Source organism: Apteryx rowi, unplaced genomic scaffold (assembly GCF_003343035.1).
Source record: "Apteryx rowi isolate R43461 unplaced genomic scaffold, aptRow1 scaffold_902, whole genome shotgun sequence".
In the NCBI taxonomy this organism is placed as follows: domain Eukaryota; kingdom Metazoa; phylum Chordata; class Aves; order Apterygiformes; family Apterygidae; genus Apteryx; species Apteryx rowi.
The window spans coordinates 197851-205445 of NW_020451208.1; positions in this window are offsets into that span (position 1 = coordinate 197851).

Sequence of the window (7595 nt, forward strand, 5' to 3'; positions counted from 1 at the left end):
TCTCTCACACGAGCCCCCGGCAGGCCACAAACCTCTCTAGACATGAGGTCAGGTCGACAGATAGATGCCTCCGTCCCCTGCAGCAGGGAGTCCCCCACCCTTTCAATTTCAATTTAAAAGCTAAATAACATTCAGTTATTTGAATATGCAAAAATAGTATTTGTTTTCATAACAAGATATTAGCCCTCTATAAGTACTAATGACCAATTATTAATATCTCTTGTATAATGTACTGTCTTTGCTTAGAGGAAAACTAGCATTTTAATACTTAAACTAGCTTTTACATGTTCCAGAAAGTACTTGCAAATACAGTTGCCTGCTTGATGTGTGCAAACATTGAAGATCACCTGCATAACAGCTTGGCTTGTATTTGTTCATTTCACATATTTTATGCTGATTTGAGTAGTTTTATTTAATAAATGAAGCTGAAACTCTTCCTACATCCATTTTGGATAGTCAAGTAAATAGCCAATCTGAGGTTTTAAAACAAGTGGGATTAAAGAGATTTAGAGATTTTATCATCCTAAAAAGAATGAAGTATATGATGGGTAATCATATTTTATTCTGAGCTTATAAAGAATCCATGGCCTGTACTCTGTGAATATATTTTTSTTGATTTTTATATAAGCACATTTTTCTCTAAGTTGATTTCTGTTATGCACCCTTTCAGCAACAAGACAATATGATTTTTTTTTTTCTTTTAGAACCAAATACAATAGATACATACAGAAAATGGATTCTAAAGTCAGGATGCATACACACCAGAACCTGTAAATCCTCTTCTTTCCTTTTCTAGTCCTGTGATCAGGATTAAGTGGCAGAGCCCTTAGCCTTGCATTCTAACTTCTGCCTGGCTGGAGGATTTATTGAAATAGGGGTCCTCACCATTAATCACCAAAAGAGATGCATTAAATGGACAAAAGCCAAGAGAAGGAGAATATTTGAGATATCAAGAGGAGAATTGTGCCAAGTAACCAAAAACATCACCACTGTTAATATCTTCAGGCAAAGAAAAGCAATTTGAGTAACACAGCAAAACCACACAACATTTGCCCTCTATTCATCTTCAGCTTGCTCATCTAAACATCATGAATAAACCTTCTGTTTTCATATTACTTCCCAGTTCTATGGAGAAAAAAATATCAACAGATAGCAATGATTGCTTGCATTCCCATTGAAAGCTTGGTACTTTTAACTCCAAAGTCTCTTGAGAAATGTCAATAACCTCTTGCCACTAGGTTGCATCAGAAATCAGACCACCAAGTGTTGCACAAATGTTCACACAGGCACTATTGAAAAATATGCAAGGATGATTAAACAGAAAGAGAACATTCAAAAGCGTTTAAAAAATAGAAGGAGTAAAAAGCAAGAATGAACAATTCAAATAGGACATTTCTGTTTTGTACTGGTCCATGATTTTTCAGTTTGGCCATTTTAGCTGCATTATTAAAAGTAATTCTCAGAAAAGACACTGAGTCTTCAAGGGTCTCATTCCCTTATCATCCTAGAGGGCTGAGATTAATGTCTACTATGGGACTGTGCCAGGAACGTGGTCTTTTCTTGTTAACGCTGCTCCTGGAAAAGAGAGAACTATAGTAAACCTCTTAATGCACTTTCCTCTTACTGTGTCTCTCAACCCCGTCACACAATTTGAAAGGATATTAGAACAGACAGAGAGTGCAGAGTTGAAATCAAGCATAAGTCCTTATTCCATGAAAGCTTTGCATATCACAGGATCTGTGCTATGGAATGGTCAACTGTTTGCCCCTGAGTCCTCATCCACTACATCCACATAAAAAAGACAATCCTATGGTCAGAGCTGTGCAAACTGCTGGATGCTGCCTCAATCTGGCAAGAGAGAGGAAGTTCATTGCCCAAGCCAGCTAGCTCAATATACCCCGAGTGATTAAAGTTGAGTCAAGCCAGCTGAAGGAAACCAAAGACAGACAAACACAAAACCAGCCTGGTTATTTGCAGAAGAAAGGATCTGAGGCTGTTACTGGTGTGCGTGTCCTTTGGACTAGGGGTCTCCCAGGTAGAGAGCTCAGAGCTATACAACTGATTGGGGCAGAGCGTACTACTGCAGTTGATGAAAACCAAGACACCAGGACAAGAATTCCTTAGAGAGTGGAGTGGTATATTTGGCAGCATTTCTGCAGAAGGAAACCATCAGTATGTGGTTTAACCACCTTTGCTCGCTATTAAAACTGTCTACATTTCACTTAGTAAATTAACTATATCAGAAAATAACCTGCATAATTGACTGAAATCTATTAAGACAAAATTGGTCTACTGGAAAACCCCAAAATACACTATCACTATCTAGCTGAGAAGAAACAGTCAGCAGCTGTAAAAGTTTTGTTCATGGAGAATTCTGTGATGTTGCAAACCAGTAATTAATTTTTCTYGCTGCTTCAGGGCTGTAGTTCAGCAGCAGTTTTTCAGATAAACAACCTAAGGCTCCAAGGTCTGCATCCATCCTCCTCAGTTCACACGCTTAAGTGAGGAAGCTAGCCTAGGTTCTCAATGTAGCCACTAGAGGAACAGGAACATCCAGGGGAATTATGGCACACTTCAGATATATACAAGGTATGGGGAAGCTAGGCCATACAGCTCAATTTAGTAAGCCACAGCCATACAGCAAGCTGATGACAATCTTCAGAGTAGGACCCAAGAATATAGTCCTTAATTGTTTTGATGCTGCTGGTATTCAGCCATAAGGAGAAATGGGTTCCAAAGTCAGGAAAATCAATAGTGAACTGGGCAGAGATAAAGGAGAAGGCTAATTTTATGTGATTGTATTGATTGGATGAGTAAACTTATCCAGGCACAGGGTGCAGACTTTTCTGTATTGTTTAATTGTTATCATGCTCCGTGGCATTGCTTTAGTCCGTGCCAACTAGAACTTGTCCAAGGAAGGCTCAGGTACACTCAGGAGAAGACATCAGCCATGGTCCGTGCCCACAGGTATAACAAGGATTTGGTGGTGGAGACGTGGAGACGAGGTTAGCTTTCTGGATATAAACTGGCCTGTGCTCCTTGCTGTTACGGCCAGAGATTAGTCCTTCCTGGCCACCCTCGATCTACAGGTAAAGAAGTAGTCTAGTTATGCTTGTCACTATTTCAAGGACCACATTTGAAGTCATATTAATCTAGTTTCAGATTTCTGTGTTTGGGGAAGTGGGAGATATGGGAAAATAAATTGTACTAGATTAAATAATTATCCAGTCTCAGAATGCCTTCCTCTAGAAGCTTGATGTGTTTTATTTATCCAAGGAAAGGTTAAGAAGTGGCCTAATCATAATTTACATATTCACATTAGTTTCAGACTTCCAATAATTCTTGTGACTTTTCTGAACTTTCTGTAGCTTTTCAGTTTGCTTTTTGTACAGTGGATTATACAACTAGAAACAATACTGCCTATTGTACTTTCTTCCAACTCTGAGTTGATATTCCTAGTTCATACCTAGCTGTTTCTTTACTGAGGCTCTGGATTCTTTTCCATGTCACCTAATTCCAGATGAATGCCTCCCATCTGGTATGCATGACCTACTTTGTAGTCCTACATTAGCAGCACTAATTGAAGAAAAATTGATGGAATCACATTCCATCTGAATATGTGCTTCTATCATACAGTTTTTTTCTGGAATTACATTCTGGAAGAAAAATTGTAAGGGCAATGCTGAGATTTAGTTTGTAGAGCAAGCTATTTGATTTTCTGAGTAGAAGGCTTTTTTAGTGTTAAAAAAGCAAATAATATTAAAATGAAATATAAATCAAAGTAAATATGGTCAGCCCCAGATTTTTAACTTTTTTGCTTACTGCAGAATGTAGAAGTTCATAGTTTTTCTTTCCTATTTGGAAGGAAGGCAAATTCATTAAGACATTAAATTAAGACAGATCTTACTGTCTTCCATACTCCATGCAGTTTGTACAAAGGAAGTTCATTACCAAACAATCTTTTCTTCATAGTTTTAGTGCCATTTAATTATTTTTTAATCATCATCAATTTCATAAGCAATGATTTTATATTTTCCTTGAAATCACAATAGAAAACATGTATAGATCATTCATTAACAGGACCTGGCAGGATCTAATTCAACCCCTAGTCCCTTTTTGTATGAAGATTTCCCATTTGAAATTACTGTTTGCAGATCAGTTTAATTTCTTACATATGGGCTATACAACATTTTTTGTAAAACTATTTTTAATCAGAACATTATGTAGTACCGAGTCCAATGCCTTACATTGTATATGATGTCAATACAGTTAACTTCATCAGCCAAGCTTATAGTTTCATCAACAAACAAATTTTTTGTTTTACAGTATCCATATTCCATGAAATCATGTCAGCTGGCACTGATTACACAAACATGTTTTAATTTGTTATTTGACTATGCCTAATATGAGCTTTTCCACAGCTTTGTTTAGAAGGCTAGCTGGTCTGAATACTCAAAATACACTATATATCTTTTTGTATATCAGGACAATACACCTACATTTCTTACAAATCAAGATTAATGATTCAGAAAATTCATTGGCTAGCTTTTACGTATGGTGGTTGCAAGTTTTCCAGCCCCGCTAATTTAAATTGTCTTACAATACTAGATTTTGTTTAACATCCTTACTAGTTGATGGTGGGTTTTACATCATTTTTGACAGCTGTTTTACCCTTATATATTACTAGAACTAAATAAGCAATAGGATTTTCATTTTTCCTGTTATTTTTTAAGGATTGCTTCTTACATATCTGATAGCTTCCTTTCTCAATTGTCAGCAAGGACGTTACTGTTGATAAAATATTTATCTATGTATATGCATGTGTATATACATATATATGTATACATATATGAGCACATGTTCCTATGGTTTGTGCGGTGTGTGTGTATACATTATGGCTGATATTCCCATGTCTCTTCCCAGCTGGATTGACTTTCTAATCACAGAAAATATTTTGTGTTTTTTCAGAATTGCTATTCATTCCTTTAGAAAACACTGTTCAACAGCTCTCAGCTAACAAGTTTAGGCCAGTCCTGCTTTAATGGCTATTTAAAGCAAAATATTTAAAACATATACTGTAGCAGAGAGTTAGGTCTCAATCTCATCAATGCTATAATCTCTAGTGTCTCTCTGATTTTGCAGGCCATCAGTTTTCAGTCCTTAGCTTGCAACACTCTAGGCTTGAATATCAGTGGTACTTATTGCTAGCAATTTTCAGTGACTTCAAGAGAAACAGTAGTTCTGTAATTTTTTTGTGCATTAAATATTAACCCATTCATACATAGAAACCACAAGGGTAGGCTAATATGTTGCATACTTATCAAATATTAAACATCCATCCTCGCAATCATTCAGATTTTGTTGCAAACCATACAAATATGATTAACTATTATTTCAGTCTCTAGCAAGATAGATTCAAAATAGTGCAGAATAATGTTTGGGTTACTAGTGGTTTAGTAACACTGTACCATGTTTCCTAGATAAAACAGAAGATGTTATCAGAATGAGCAAGTTTTTGAGGTGCGAAAAAATCTAGAGACATCGCCCACTTAAACAGTTGCCATTATGGGAAGCTGTATTAAGCACAGATGTTAAGCGTGTGTGGAGCTGCTGTGTGAGAACATCAGGTTTTTCGTTTCTTTTCAGCTCTTGGTGCTTGAGCCCTACATGCCATTCAGGCTGTATCGCCCCTGTGAAAGGGACATTTGCATGGAGCTCTGACTCCATCAATACATTACACACTAAGACCTTATTATTTTAACAAGGCTCCTTACTGTGCCTGTTCCAAATGGATATTAAGGCTGAACACCAGAGTAAACAGCAGGGACAATGAACTTCATCATGATAAACACCTGATGACTACTTCCACCAGCCTCTTCTTTTTCTTTCTCTTGTCTGCTGCCCATTATTTGGTYCTCCTGGCAGCAATTAGCTGTCATCAGGCTCCCTCTCTCACCCACCCTTTCTGATACAGACTAATCCTCCTTAACACAATCCATTCTCCTGTCTGTTGCCATTATTTGTTGGTTACACTGTGTGCACAAATTAATTAGGGTTCCATTTAAGGGCTGACTCAGCTGGTTCACAGCACAAACGAGTACAGCTGTTTTTCTGCATAAGGCTTTCAGCTTTTTTTTTTTCCTTTTGGTTTAGAAATATACTCTCTGGGTGTGCAAATTAAACATGAGATTTTTGGCAGATGCAATTGGCTAAGGAAGTTGACAACGTGGATCTGTTTAGCCCATCTGCCCTGGAAGAACCAACTCAGTCCCTTGCAGAACTATAGGGTTAGGACTACCGAGTTTTCAGTGTCAAAGGGTGGCTTCTATATCTCAGACACGCTGGCATGCTGATCCTGGGAGGTCCACTGCCCTAAAAAAACAGAAACATCTGGAATCACATGGACAGCTTGTTTGCTGAGTTCAGAAACGGGGATCCCTGTAGCTACAGCTCCACCCCACTGTTAGGGGACCTAGAAAGCACTTAACAATTAGTCTTTACTATAGGATTACAAGTGCATTTGATATCCTATGTATAGTATGAGCCCTCAGATTTTACACAAAAATATTCTTGGGGTATAATTTACACTGAAATACATCCTTAGAGAGACAAACATCATGATGTTCTAATCTAATTTAGTAAGTATTCCTGAAATGAAAAGATATTTTACTTTGGTAATCATGGTATGTTTATACATTCTTACACATGCTTGAATCTTAAAATTCTGAGTCATAATTCAACACCAGAGCAATAAAACACCTCAAATGATTGGAAAAAGTACATTCTGAACATGCAGATAGTATTCTCCGGTGTTCAGTTCAAGTAGAAGAATTTGGTCTTTGATCATGAAACTAGAGTGTTTGATTCTGTTCTCACTGAAGTCAAATGAGAGTGTTGCTGTTAACTTCTACGGATACCCATAAAATGTTAGGATATGTCTTTAAACCAAACTGTTTAGTACTTTAGACTTAGTTTCACTACTACGGGGCATTAAACATGACAAGCAATACATAAATGCTGGTATAATTAACTGGTCATTGAACGAAAGATACTCTCATTGACTTCATTGTGTTTCTTATTCCTTGTAGTCAACTGAGGTCTTATTTTATTGGGATATATCATTATTTTAGGGACCAATTGTGCAAATATTGCTGCAAGACAATCAAGTTAAGTACAGGTGTAAGCCTTGGTGTGCCTCAGTAAATTTTTACAAGCTAGATCGATATATACACACACACACACACACATATACATATACATATATCTCTTTTACAAGATTTGTAAGCTCACTGGGGTAAGCATTGTCCTTGACTAAGTATACACATCATTCAACAGGGACTTAAAGATGGATTTGGCCCCACCACACTACCACAACCCAAATAACAGCAAAGGCAACTTGTTATTTGGAATCAGAGGACTGCTAACATGTCTACAGTTAAACAGCTGCTGAAGTGCTTTATTGGACTGGGTTAACCAGTTCCTCCCCAGAACAAACCTAATGAAAAAAAGTTTAGTACTAGACTTAATAAAGCAAAAATCTTTAATTTTTTTCTATTTTAAACATCAGATAAATATATATTGTTTATTCTGTTCTG